Here is a 14,972-nt window from a genome sequence, read left to right as displayed (position 1 = left end):
CTTTGGAGAGGCTTCTGAAGAACCACCTACCACGAGGCCTATCAGTTTGGAAATAATTTACAAAACTGCAGAATTTCCTGTTTCTCTAAGTAGCTCCAACTAGTTTTTTCAGCAGAAATCCCTGGGGAGACAAACTGGTTTTCCCTGTACAGAACTGCAACTGCTAATGCTGCAGAGTAATAAGATTGCCAAAAAACCTTTGAGTGGTTTTTGGATGGTTGAAGTGCACCTTATGATCTCCAGCTTTGCTCAGGGTGAACAGGCAGCATATGTTTTACCTGGGAGTCTGACATGCAAACTGGATTTTGGGATCACTGTGAAAACACAGTAGGATGGAGGTCCTCTAAAGCTAGCTAGACATTTGCCATCGACTTTAAAAGCAGCAGAAGCTCAGTCAATAATAACTAATTTTTATCAACAACACACTTTAGGATTACTCCCAAGAGCATTCAGGCCAGGGCTGGCCCTGGAGTGCTTCAATCTGCACAGTCAATTTGTGTCAGTGTTACTCTACTTTTTCAAATTTTTACTAAAAAAAGTCTAACCAAGACTTTTAGTTGTAGAAATGGATAGAAAATATAAATCTATCCAGTGATTAGAGGTGAAAATTTTCCATTAATCTCTGGTCTTACTCAGTTTCAGTGATACTAGAAACCATCTTGATCCTATAGCCCAATTTGTTAAGCCAGTTCTTGTACACATTGATCTGATTACCAGGGAAAATACAGAGGGAAAAGAAAACAGTAAGAGCTGGTCATGTGGTTTTATGAGACATGGATCAGAAATCTTAGCCCTGGTTGCCTCTTGAGGATGGTAAGAAACTCAGGTTTATGAAGGATATCCCTGCTAAAGAAGGAATGGAGAGAGATCTGCAGGCTGCACAGGGAAACTCCACGCTCCATGACACACCTGGCAATACCAATGGAGAATCTCAACCCCTCCTGACAGGACCAGTGCACCACCACAAGCACCATGTGAAAGGAATTTAACAAAGGCAAGGAAGATGTTGAGGACCAGTGCATGGAAAACCCACTTGCATGGGGCAATTCTGCGAAACACAGAGGGGCATTGCCCTTTGAAGGAACCATGCCTGTCTTCCAGCACATTTTGGGTGCTTCCCACAAATACTTGTACCTCAAATTGCATTCAAAGAGTTAATATGGATAATACCTGTTTCCTGGCAATCAGGATGTGCCTGCTGACTGTCTGAAATGCTTTCTTAATGAAACCTTAACCTCTGCTTCCAGGAGGACTCTTGTACCAGGCCAATGACCCAGCAGCAGGACACCCTCCTCAAGCATCCACAGGAATCTCCCTCTTTGGCTATAAAGATTTCTGTACAATGTTTAAAATCCTCTTTTCTAGACAGGCCATCTAACTCTGTGTAATTATGACACTGCTTCTGATATGAATGGCTCTCCTTGCCACCAACCTTCTCCCTGCCTTTCCCCCAGAATAAAAAATCCTGGTTGGAAACCAAAACAAATAGTAGATTTTTATCATGGAGAATTTGTTAATAATACTTTCCCTGAAATATTTCCCAGGCCTTTTTTAATGCTCAAATAAAGGCCCAAACATTTACAGCCAGCATTCTGAGCCAACTAATAATTTATTTGAGCCATATTGAAAAGCTCAAGGGGGATTTTGAATGAAAAATCTAGTGAATAAACTGATAGCCAAATACTGCCTTGGAGTCCTGCCACTGTAATACACAGGATGCACAGAGAAAAGAAATCTTTATGTCTCTGTCAGTGACAGAGACATACACTTAAAAACAGTCAAGGAGAGGATAGTTAAGTCTTGTCAATCTAAAGCAGAAAAGATAATGTCTTATAGTAAACCATGAGCTTTAATATTTCCCAACTTCAGTAGCACATAGATGATTAGGTGATAAATGCCTACTGCCTTAAAAACTTAAATACATATATATATATATATATATATATATATATATATATATTTAATAATTTTACAATAAGATAAGAATGGCAAAAGTCTGCTTTCAGAACTTCATGGGAAACTTAATACATGGAGAATTCCCAAAGAGTCTACTGACTATTACAGAATCTGCATGTTCAGACCAGGATTAAAACTCATAGAATTAGAAAAAAAAGGAATAATTTTTTTCAAAGTCACTTCAGAACTATAAAATTGCTTTGAAATACCTAAGCTAAGCTGATTTTCAGGACTCAGCTGCCATCTTGCCACATGTAGAATAAAATATATATCAATAAGTAAAGAATTTTAGGGCATGTATATAAACAATCTTCTCAAGTTATTAGCTTGCAACATGAACTTAAGAACATGAGAAAGTTTATTCTGTAACTGAAAAAGTTTTTCCTTCCTCCTTTTGTTTTGTCTCATATTTTTCATCAGAGTTCATAGCTGAAAGAAAATGAATTCATGTAAGAGTAGCAACATGAAAAAATAGTCTTCACAATTTACTGCACAGTAGTTTGTTTCCAGTATTGCAATAGATGGGAGTTTGAAGCACCCTGTGGCTTTGGCTGGAGCAAGAGCACTGGTTTAGCCTTGATTTGAACCTGCTGTTTACAACACGCTGTAAGCCCTTCCCATATGGCTGACTTTTAGTGAGGTTTATGTGAAAAAAAAAACCACTGCCAACCGAACACAGGAAAAAGGAAAATATTTTGCATGTGTGTATTTATTTTTACAATTACTTTGGAGTGCAAAATGACTGAATTTATATTACAGAAAATGTACATTTTACTCTGACGAAATAACGGTGCTGCTCTTTCGCTTGTTATTTGGCTTGCATGTAACACACCAAAGACGTGGGACATTCCAGTGGCAGCCTCTGAAGAGACTGGATGTCCAGACTGCTGAGGTTTTTGCAGCTTTCCTGAACTGGGCTCCTGGTGCCTTTTAAATATTTTGCCCCATTAACCACCTTGGGGATATTCTGTGCAAGTGAGTATGCACACGAGTGTATTTAATTGATTGTTTCACCTTCTGAACTACTCAGAAATCTGGAAATTACTTTCAACGAGCAAACAAACCATTGGAATAATCTCTGGAACTTATCTCAACCTCTGGAGACTCCAACGTTGAGCTAAACACACCAGGAAGGCTGGATTTGTATTTCAGCACTTCTGTTTCCAGCTACGACCCAGAATCAGAGATGAAATTTAAGAGGAAGAACAATTTATAGCTAGAAACAACTCGAAGCTAATTTAGCAAGGCTCACTTGTGAAGCATTTCACGTGTCCCAACTGTCCCTTTGCTGCACACGCTTAAGCCCCAACCAAGACTTATGGCTGCGAGCACATACGTGCACTGAGATCATTCCTCATCCCATTTCTCAGGGAGCAGGGGGACAAGCACAAAGAAATGTCTTGGTGATGCCTGGGCTCCAGAGCACACTCCATCTCACAGCTGCAAAACAACCCAAAGAAGAAAGATGCTGTCATAATTAAAAGTATACAGCATGGCCTCATGAGATTTGGGTCTTGAGTGGATTGTTTGAGAGAGAGAGCTCTGAAGTATGTAAAGAATTTAACTACTAGTCCCATGGTTTCTGTTCCATTTTTCATCCCTAGCTGTGCACGTTTTTCCTGTTGCCACAGCTCCCGAAGTGTAACACACCTCTCTGGCACACAGTGACACTGTCGTGGACACAAATACATCTTCACACAAGGCAAACAGATTCCAAGCAGCTACAGAGCTGGGAGGAGAACAGATTTACAATTGCAGAAGTGGAGTTGAGCCTCCCAAATAGAAATGAAGGGGATGCAAACTTCTGAACTTTGGGAAAGTTTAAATCTGTCTTTTCTCAACTCACAGCACTCTGACTCAATACTCATCTCAATGCCTCACTGCAGTTTGGGGAGACAGGGAATAATATTTTTATTATTTCCATTCTACAGATGGTCGAGCTGAAGCACTGCAAGGTTTATTGACTTACTCAGAGTTGCACAGCATGCTTGAATGGAAGCAGAACCCCAGCTGGCCTGATTCCCACTCCCGGGCTTTTAGTCGTTACACTCTCCTGTATTTGCTCCTTTTAACATCTGATTATTTTACTGCCCTAATCAGCTCCCCATTTTATACTCAAATTATTTCCTTAGGTTACATTAAACCCTTTTGTCACATTACCCAGACAAGACTACAGATATATTTTTTTCAGCCATGCATAGGCAGAAATTTAGTTTCTTTTGTTTAAGTGCAAACATGCACAGGGTCAGTGAAAGGATCCAGACTCTGAGAAATTATTCCTCTGCTCATTTTCATGTTCACAACATGAATTACATTAAGAGCAGAAATTAGTCATTAGCATCTCCCTGTATTTACTGAAAAACTAATAAAACATCACATTTTACATGCTTGTTACTGCATACTTTTGTTAGCATATCACCTCTCCCACCACCAATGACTAAACAACCGACATAGCTGGATCTTGGCTGAGGCTGCTACAGAACAGCAGGAACACTGGTGAAGCATCTTCCAAAACTGAGTTATTTATCTGGCCAGGGAGATTTTTTCCCCCCCTTTCTCTCTCTCTTTCTGTGCGTGCTCATGAACCTGACCCAACACGTTTCCAGAAGAGACTCTGAGGTTGTTGTTGCCAGACAATGCCTGCAATCATTTTTCTCCAGCCGTACATCCAAACTAGGGGGGGAGGGAGGGAGGGGGGGAGGAAGAGAGAAAAGCTCTTTTGTTTGGAAGTGTGAAGAGCTCTGTCGAAACACGTCTCTTCAGGGTAGTTTTAAGTTACAGAACTGATAAGAAAAAAAAATCCAACGTAATGATTTCCCTCTGCTTGCTGTGCCTACCCTTGGAGCACTCCCCTCTGCTTCTGGTGCCCATTAGGAATGAGACAACTCTTGAATAAAAGACCCTCCCTGAAGGAATACATTCTCTTCCCTTTTTTTTTTTTTTTTTTTTTTTTTTTTTCCCTAGGTTTCATAGAATCATAGAACCATTTGGGTTGGAAGACAACCTCTAAGATCATCGAGTCCAACAGGAATCTGGTCTCTGTAATTCTCCCCCTCACCACCACCAGGTAATCCCAAAGGGGCTTCTGTCTCCACATTAAATTGATGGAGTGTCCCAGTGTAGCTGACAATCTCTGCTGATCAGGCTGTTGTGTTCAAAACTGATGGACTGTGGGGCTCCCACAGGGGAGGGCCAGTGCTTATTTGGAGGCTCTCTTCCATGCAAAGTATTAAACTTATAGGCTGGGGAAACTGCCTCTGGCCAGAACCCAGTCCAGGGAAGGTTTAAGTGAAAAATAAAAAAGTCTCTTAATGGGTTAGCAATAAAACCATGGGATCTGCTAGAGCATCTGACAGTCAGAGAGAGTTAGTTTACTCATGATTTAACTTGGTTGACAAAATTGAAGGGAAGATATCATGCATTAGCTTAAAGTGGGTTGCAAAAGTGGTATGTAAGAAGCGATGTAGCATCCACCAGGGAATAGCTCTCGATTGCAAGGAGCGCGGGAAAACAAGCCAAACTGTTATTTTCACACTAATTAATTAAATAAATAATATTCCTGCCAAAAAGTTGCCAACCGCCTTCAAACTGCAGAGCAACGTGTTCACACTGGATTAGCCCAGGAACGTAGTTCCTGTCCATTCCTGCTTACAATTTTTTTTGACTATTTTTTTAATAGAATAAAAAGGTGCCTTTGCTCTGGAAAGAATTTTTTAATGTGTGACTACTGTAATGCAGAATAAAGCAGCCAGCTTAATCTTTTTATGAAAGATGAACAAAATAGATTGGTCTTTGTTCAAGTTTGTTCTAGAAACAAGCTGGACTTAATCCTTTCAATAACAATCCCTGATCTGTTCCTACAGTACTTTAGACATTTTTCCAAGGAAAAAAGATACATACCTAATCTCCAAGGTACCCATGCTGCTAATCTGGATCCTGCTGTGCTAGGCTACTCTGCTACATCAGGTTTCTTTTCTCTTTAAGACATACCAGAAGAGAGAAAAAAAAAAAAAAGTAAAAAAAAAGTCTAAACAATCAGAGGAAAACTACAGTTAGCTCAGGGAAAAGGGGAATTTTCCAGTTTAAATGGATGTGCAACCAATAATAAGCATAAGCTGTTTATGCAATGAACTCCATCATTTTACTGTGCCTCTGCCAGTTTACACTGTCTCACTGTCTAAAACTGAAATTTACTCTGTGTCTGTGTGTTACTCAGTCTCTCTGGTGAAGTGAAAGAAGAATATGTTCAGATCCTCTCAGCTCTTTATATCAAGGACAGAGGTTTGCACTTCTACATGGTTAAAACCAAGTATGAGGTAATCTTCAGCATTCCTCATGTGGTAGAGAGGAAAATATACCTAGAAAATATGTCTCTCACCAATCCTAATCAAATTAATCAGTTACTTCTGTGGATTAGTGATTTAAGGAAAAAAAGGCAGGCTATGAGATAGGGCCTCATAGACAAAATTATCTATCACATAATGAAGACAATTCACACATTCTTCCTTTACCAAATATGTTCCAATAGTCTGGGGCCGTCTGGAAATTCATACATCCCTTTTGAAAAGCTTTTACTTTCACTGTCTTCAAAATTAATAACAATTCTTACGTGCCTTTTTTCCCCCACTTTCCCAACTCATTAAAAAACCCATCCAAAACCCAGAAAAAAATCTCATGGCTTTAAAGTACAGCCACATACAACTTCAGGGGCTTTTTTTGGACATCTGACACACAGAGACCTTTCTCCACAAACAGACACAGTGAAAGTAACAAGGATCTTTGGCACTGACCACAGAATGGTTTGGGTTGGAAGGCACATTAAAGGCCATCCAGTTCCAACCCCTTGCCTTGGGCAGGGAACCTTCCACGGGACCAAGTTGGTCAGAGCCCCATCCAGCCTGGCCTTGAACAATGTCAGGGATGGGCAACCACAGTTTCTCTGGGTGACCTGTGCCAATGTCTCACAGTAAACAATTTCTCCCTAATATCTGATCTAAGCCTCCTCTCTTTCACTTTGAAGCCATTCCCCTTTGTCTTGTCAATACATGTCCTTATAAATAGTCCCTCTCCTGTAGGCTCCCTTCAGGTACTGGAAAGCCATAATTAGGTCTCCCTGGAGCCTTCTCTTTTCCAGATTGGGATTCCATTTGGGATTTCTCAAAGAAATCCCAACTCTCTCAGCCTTTCCTCACAGGAGAGGCGCTCCATCTCTTTAATCATCTTGGTGGCCTCCTCTGCAGCTGCTGCAGAAGGTTGATGTCCTGTTTGGGCTGGGGACCCCAGAACTGGGTGCAGTGCTCCAGGAGGGGTCTCAGCAGAAAAGAGTAGAGGGGCAGAGGAACAGATAGGCAGAATCCCTTCCCTTGCCCTGCTGCCCACGCTGCTCTGGATGCAGCCCAGGATACAGTTGGCTTTTTGGGCTGCGAGTGCACATGGCTGGCTCATGTTGAGCTGGAGCCAAAGGAATGCATCAGTTTGTACTGCTGCTGATAGCAGCTTCCTGTTCACAACTTCTGTAAAGAATATGGGAGAGGATCAATGTCCCTATCCCTTTATGGTGATGCAACAAGCAGATCAGAGACTAGGCAGCTGACAAACATTTCTTGAGGGCGGGAAAAATTGCTGTTGTTTCCACATGCAGCCCAGGGTCCTGGCTTCTGACCAGACCTCCCTCCTGCGACATCTCTTGGGCCAGCAGATCCCTTGCTTACCTACATGAGTCAGAGGCAAGCAGAACTCAACTAGAGATCAATATTTTCTTATTCTTAGGTTTTCTGGGAAAAATTGTTCAACAGCTTTGTATATTGGGTTCTGCAGATGTGTCAGCATGCTGCTGTTTTTACACAACATGCAATGATAAATCACTGATCCCAAACTAGCTTCTGTCCTTCACAGAAGTTTCCTGTTCTCAAAGCCCTCCCGTGCCTGATAGGTTCATCAGCTGCTGGAGAGATTGTGAATAAACTTCTTTATTTATGATGTGCTGTTCACTTCTCTGGAGATGCGTCCTGCTTTGTTTTACAGTGATGGAAATCCATGAGCAAACAGATCCCTGTTTAATCATAGCACAGGACAAGAGTCAGAAAATACTCCAGGAGCAGAGAACTGACAGATACAGGGGCTGAGTCCTGAGGCTTATGGAGTGTATACCACCCCAAACAATGCTCATGTATTTCACACCAAATACTGCCTTCGACAAACTTACATGTCATGAACGAGCCACTTTGTGAATTTTTGCATTAACTAAATACAAGAATGGGAAATAACACTGTAAATTCCCTGCTCACACAGCTAATGGCTAGACATTATGAAGGGAGTTATTCAGATAAATAATAGCCTCCAGCCAATCTTTTCCTTAAACCATACAGAAGGCAATAACCTCGTACAAGCCTGGGCATGCTGTCCCTTCCACTTAAATCTTCAACTTGTCTGACAGTAAATTTATTTTTCCTTTAATCAAACCACCCTGACTGGCCATTTCATAGGGTCTACCAGTGAAGTAAATGGAAATTAAATTGTAGCCCTGCACTTAGAATAGGAAATTAAAATTAATAATTAAAAACCCCATATAGGAAGAAAACTTTGCAGTGAGTACATACATTAAACAACATAACAGGCACATGCAACAGGGTATATAATTTCCAAAGGACAGAGAGACAGGTTCAGAAATTGTTCTGGTTCCACATGATAGCTCAAACCAAAGGTACATTTACTTTCATCTTAGTTAAAAGACACAGAGGAAAACCCCTTCTTAATCATAAGTGAATAACTACAAGATGCTGTCAGTGACAAGTATTTTAGATTCCAAATGCTTTCTTAGAAGTTAATTTCACAAGTATGACTATGTGTCAGTGCCTCACCTAGCTCTCCTTTGAACTTAGTTTCTTATGACTACAGTGACCTCTTATTTTGGCAGGCCTGTTCCCAACAACAGTAAATCTGGAGAAGCTGGAGAAGCCACAGAAAAAGGAAACACAGTGTGAATGCACACTGGAGGGGTCCTTTACACACTTACACCACGTGCATGGGCAACAACAACCATTATAACCACTTGGATTATGTATTCATTATCACCATTTCAGGAAAGACCAATCTGTTCAGGATTTAATGCATGCTATACTCCATACTAAAAAAGGAAAAAGAACAAGGGAAAAGAGAGACCCTGCTTCAGGTGTCTTTTAGTCCAAGTAGTACAGAGTGACAACAAATGGGGGACAAGAAGGAAACAATAGGCAGCATGATGAGCATGATGGGAACTTTATCCTGGCATGAGTTTTACAGAAGGATCTGAAAAAAAACCCTTTAAGATATTTATGGAGACCCACTCTGAGCAGATACACATTAATATGTTTGTGTATATATATATATAATCATGAGATGAAGTACAAAAGGGCTTCTCTAGGTTATACAAGCTGGTGTAAACCATGAGCCAACAAGGTGACAAACAGGAAGGATCATGAAAGATCTTTAATCTAAGGACCATACACTCAGTATGATGGCAAAAGTGTTAGAAGGATGCAAAGAGAATGATGAAACCTCAAAGCTGAGGGCTTGGAAACTTGGAAACAGTTGTAGATACCTCAGTGAATTAAGACAGGGTGAAATTATGCATTTATCAACAGATAAAATAACGTTGCAACAATAGAAATTTTGATGGCAATAGCCTAAACAAGTCTTAATATTAATTAAGAACAATAATTAATTTGGTTTTACCAAGTGAAAACAAAATGCTATTTTCAAAACATTATTTCCCTTGAGTAAATGGTGTAACAGAAATAATCTGTGTCCGCACAATTCAACAAAATAACAACATTTCAGAAAAGGTATCAAGATTTTGAAGAAGTTACTCTGTCTTGCTTGGAAGTGGATAGGCTGAGTATGCTTTCAACATTGTGGAAGAGAGGTCATATGAGTTTCTATGCTGTTACTCATTTCTGCAGTATTAAGTTCTGTACAATAAAAGCATACTCTTTAAAGACTACAAATTCTGGCATCCCATGTCTATAACTCATGTTACAAGTGTTTACAATTACAGCTGTATTTACTTTTCCTCTTCAATTTTTCTCCTTACAGTGAAACTGATTTATGTTACTACTGACAATAAGATGTAGAAAGAAGAATAAAATTTTCATAATTAGTTTATGCAGTTCGTGATGGCTATTAGTAAGGGAGATGAAAGCATGAAAGAATCATTTATTCTTCATAATAAATTGGATTTTAATAGGAAATGGCACAGGTACTCTCTGGTAACCTGAAAATTCCGTTGTTAAAGATTTTTCCATCTTCCTCATGACTTGTGCTTCGTGACAGGTTAGTCTTTAAAATCATCTATACTTGTGTCTCAGGACAACATATTCCATAAGACTGGATTTAATGTAAATTACAGTGTATTGGCCTTTAAAGGCACATTATAAAAAATACTTGTGTCCATATGCAAGTATTTAATGTTTTAAGAAATATCTATTTTACTTTAAAAAATTACAAAATGTATCCATGTATGTTGCATGTCTTAATTTTATGTACATTAGTAAGTATTACATATGTCAACCATATGTTAACAAATCTACAGTTCTGAATGTTGCACAGTGCATGCTTTTCAGTGTCCACTTTTGAGGACACTGAAAGATTCATCCATCAGATAAAAATGTGGTGGGTTCTACTTGGTACACTATGAATTTGTTCTGAATCTGACAAAATTCAGCACCTTAGGGGCAGTGCTATATGAATTGTGTAGGTTACTGGCAAAGTTGTATGAACAAGAGTGAATGATTTGCCAAGATCAAATTTGAGAATAACCTACTACTGAATGACCCAGCATTCAAGCGTGTAAAGCTGTGCCCTCAGTAACTCCAAGTTTAACTAAAAACAGGTTGATATTATGACTTATATCACAAGCTATGCAACTTCTTGCGTGGTGGAACTTGTTTTAAAATGGCGATTAGCTTGAAGTAACCTCTGTTCTGTTTACAAGACTGTGTTTCCAGCCACACTGGCTACTAGAGTTCACATGGAAAATCAGCACTATAACAGTAAGGGAAGAATTGAAAATCTGTGTGACTACTTACAGGGTAAAGCATCACAGTTTGAACAGGCTATTTTACGTGCCTTATTTACAATACTTGGCCATTCACACAGACAAGTCACGTAATTATCTACCCAAGAAATCCAACCTGCTGACAGTGTGAGTTTCTATCCCTTATCATCTGAAAGAAATTGATTGTGATGCATCCTTCAAATTGCGACTGTAAAATTAGGACTTAGCCCTGTAAAATATCAAAGGTCTTTACACCAGAGACTCAAAGCAAACTTTAGAGTTGAACAATATAGAGATTTCTTGGATTTAGGGCTCTAGAGTCATATGTTACTCATGGCTCTTAACTACATCATATCTCAACTGATTCCCAAATTCTGAGAGAGTTCAAGCCCAAGTTTGGCTTGCCACCAATTCATGCTTAAAGAAAGAGCATTTATTAAAATCACTGAATATCTCTACTTTGACTTCAATGGATTTTGAGTCAGACCTGTAATCCATCAATCTCTGGTCTTCCCCCTAAACAGAAAATTACCTGCAGGAATACATTTTTGCATTACAGGCCTCTGTTTAGCAGAGCACTGGCATGGCTCCACAAAGCTCACCTCAGAGATGATCCAAGTTCTTACCTTTCCCATCCTTTTATGTTAGAAGAGAAACATTACTGCGTTCAGGGCCCTCAGAGTAAGAGCTATGACATGCACAAAACAACAGTATATTTACTTTTGGTATTGTAGACACTTTGAATGTTAGACTGTGAGAGAGACTAGGAGCGGGAGAGGGGAAGAGGAAAAAAAAACCTCCAGTGGCCTGAAATACATGAAGAAATACAATATTAACAGTGGGCTCTGAAAGTTAATGTCCAGTCATGATGGAAAAGTCTAAATGTTATGTATTTATAGGGATTAAACAAAACCTGGCTCTCTTTTGAAGCTTTGGGGTTTTTTTTGTTTGTTTTTTTGGTTTTTTTGTTTTTTTTTAACCTGTGAAAAGCTGAATTTGACAATCAGTCAGTCAATACAAGAGAACTGAGTTTCTGAAGTCAAATAGGCAGTGTCAGTACTGCACCATCTTTATGCAATAAACCATTACCAACTCTGTCACATCACGTGTCACAAACCAAAAGCCAAAGCAAACCCTTGGGTAAAACTGACTTTTTTTTCAGTCACATTTTCTGCTAAGCTTTTCCTTCTTTCTTGGAGTGTCAGTTTAGTCTTATAAACATTCCAGAGCAGAAAGAGGTGCAATTAATTACTGGGAAATGGGTATCTGCATCATTAATTCTTTCAATGGCAAAAATGTACTAAATTCTTTCTTACACCTCATGTGAATATATAACAATAGTCAATTACACCACAACAGGCAGGCAGTATAACTTATTTTGGAGGATTTCATTCCTGTTTATCTCTCAAGGCTCCTGTTTTTGGGCTGGAAAACAGTGCTCTGTTATCTTTACGTTACTTGACAATTTACTTTCCATTTCACCTGTTTCTTCCTGGAGTTACAGCTGCAGGCTCACAAAATTGCCTGAGCCTAGAGAGATAAAAATCAAACTTCAAAACAAACAACTCCCCCATCTTTGCCTCCTGAAATATCTCAGTTTGATAATAATGCAAATAAAGGAAGATAAATCTCTCCAATGAATACATTTTTTCTTTTCTCTCTGTGCAAATATTGGCAGTAGTGACAGATTCTATTAAACTGTGTCTTACAAGATGCAGTGGACAAAGTAACTTGGGCATCATTGCAGCTCAAGGTTTTGAGTCTTTTCAGAGAATCACAGTGATTAGGAAGGCCCTCAGGATCATTGAATCTAAATTTTGACCAAGGCCCTCAAGATTATTAAACCTAACTTTTGATCGAACACCAGTGTATGAACCAAACTATGGCACTCCCATTTCTTGAGCATTTCCAGTGATGTTGACTCCACCAGTTGCCTTGGCAGCAAGTTCCAACCCTTGACAAGCCTTTCAGTGAGGAAATACTGTTAATAAGCATGCTTTTCTCCAGGTGAGAAGGAACAGATGCGAAATCCTCTTCCTTCAGCTCCTGAAGAAACGCCAGATCTGAGCTAGGAAATGAGCTCAGTTCTGCAGCAGCACACTTCACCAAAGTCCAGACACTAACCTCCTTTGTGACTGCAGCCCCTGAGCTTGAAAAGTTCCATTTCAACCATAGTAGCCATTCCAGTTGTCATAAAATTCAGGGCACTGACTCATTCAAGCAACCGACGGCAGCTCCATGTGGCAACATACGGCTCTTGGTTTTGGAAAGGAAACTTTCACATTATGACCCTCGTGAGGGAAATCAGTCTGGCAGTCGAGAGCACCACTTCCTACCATTATGGGGTTAAGGACATACTAAGTGAGTCTCATGATCTATAGAAATCTCATTAAGTGGACATAGACATAAACATAGGAGTAATGAAATACTTTTGGTGGAAGTGTGGCAGCTCCAAGCCACCCTGTGTTTCCGCACTGATTGTGATCTTGAAAAGCAACACCTGCTTGTCAAGGAAACCTCTTCCAAGAAAAGTGGAATAAAAGCATAGAAATAATCTAGTAATTCAGTGGTTTGATTAACACAACAATCACCATCACCAGTCATTGCCCCACCTGGTATGTCAGACAAAAGCTCAAACACAGTAGTTTTATGACTAAATCTAGACTTCCCAGGATCCTTTTGTTTCAGTCCTTTGGATGACATAATTTCCAACAAATAATGGGGAATTACTAAGAGAAGCCAAGAACAATTTGACTTATAGCAGGGTATATTTTAAAATTTCCAGTGTAAAGAAATAATCAAATTCATAAGTTTTCAGAATATTCCATCCTGACAGAATTCAGTTCTGGAGCAGCAGAGCATTTCAAGGTTTTGAGCCTTTTCAGAGAATCATAAAGGTCAGAAAAGGCCGTCAGGATCATTGAATCTAAATTTTAACCAAGGCCCTCAAGATCATTAAATCTAACTTTGATCGAACACCAGTGTATGAACGAAACTATGGCAGTCCCATTTCTTGAGCATTTCCAGGGATGGTGACTCCACCACTTGCCTTGGCAGCAAGTTCCAACCCTTGACAAGCCTTTCAGTGAGGAAATTGCTTGCTTCTGGAGGATTCCCTTTCTCCAGGACAGTCCTGGGAGATGCAGAAATTTGGCACAGCTCATTATATCACTACAGGGAAGTGCTGTAGATGAAGCACAACCAAAATCCAATTATTATCTGTGGAGCAAACAGCTCCATAGCTGCTGCTGCAGCTGAGGTTGGAAGAAGCTGCCTGATGGTTGCTCTGTGTGATGCCAGCTCCAGGGCACAAAGCACCTTCATACAGCTGCCTTTCCACACTTCCAGGCAGATCAGAGGAAGTGCCAGCCCCAAAGGAGAAGTAATAACTTGTTAAACATCACACAAGATGTTACAGGAGTTATTTAAAAGCAACAGAGTACCCACTTATTAGAGGACACACAAAGACAGTAAAAAATGATGCTGCTTTCAGAAGGAGCTGGACAGCAAATGGCTTTCCTGTCTGTTTCAGGACATAAAATATTTTTCCTTCTTTTCTTTCTGAAGAGAACAACCTCAAAACCTTGCAAATTTGTGAATGCAAAGCCACAGAGAGAATCTCAACTCCTTTCTCCCTGGGACAGCAGAGTCTACTGGTGAGGAAATTATCAAGATGTGGAGAAGCCAGGCCCCCACCTGTGTTCTATGCAGTCCCAACAAAGAACCAACCTTTTGGCATGCCAGGTGATGGCCCCAGCCATCATGACATTACCCAGGAGCACAAGCTTGTCTTTATGCAAAACTTTTGCTGGAGCAGAGATTTCAACCACAGCCTCCTCCAGTGCATGAGAACAGTACTGGCTCTTCTAGAAGAGGTGAGAAAAGGAGGTCACTTGCTTTCTGTTTTTCCAGGAATTCCAATCTGGGCCACTGAATCATCTTCCCAGTAAAGCTCTGTCAAAACTGGCATGCTCTTGGTGGT

At 40.0% G+C, this 14,972-nt stretch overlaps 1 protein-coding gene across 5 annotated transcripts in view; it reads right to left on the bottom strand.

Moving 5' to 3' along the window:
• Window positions 1–14,972, bottom strand: part of KCNQ1 (potassium voltage-gated channel subfamily Q member 1) — a 333,024-nt gene that overhangs the window by 21,582 nt on the left and 296,470 nt on the right. The window contains exon 18 of one of the 5 annotated variants that reach the window (XR_005953447.1): window positions 5,857–5,933. The exons of the other annotated variants lie outside the window; for them this stretch is intronic. The gene's annotated coding sequence lies outside the window, so the exon portion shown is untranslated. The remainder of the gene's footprint in view (window positions 1–5,856; window positions 5,934–14,972) is intronic. 5 annotated transcript variants of the gene reach the window in all.

The sequence above is a fragment of the Onychostruthus taczanowskii genome, unplaced genomic scaffold (genome assembly GCF_017590055.1).
Source record: "Onychostruthus taczanowskii isolate IOZ18803 unplaced genomic scaffold, ASM1759005v1 scaffold49, whole genome shotgun sequence".
Lineage (NCBI taxonomy): Eukaryota > Metazoa > Chordata > Aves > Passeriformes > Passeridae > Onychostruthus > Onychostruthus taczanowskii.
This window is presented reverse-complemented; position numbering and strand designations above follow the sequence as displayed.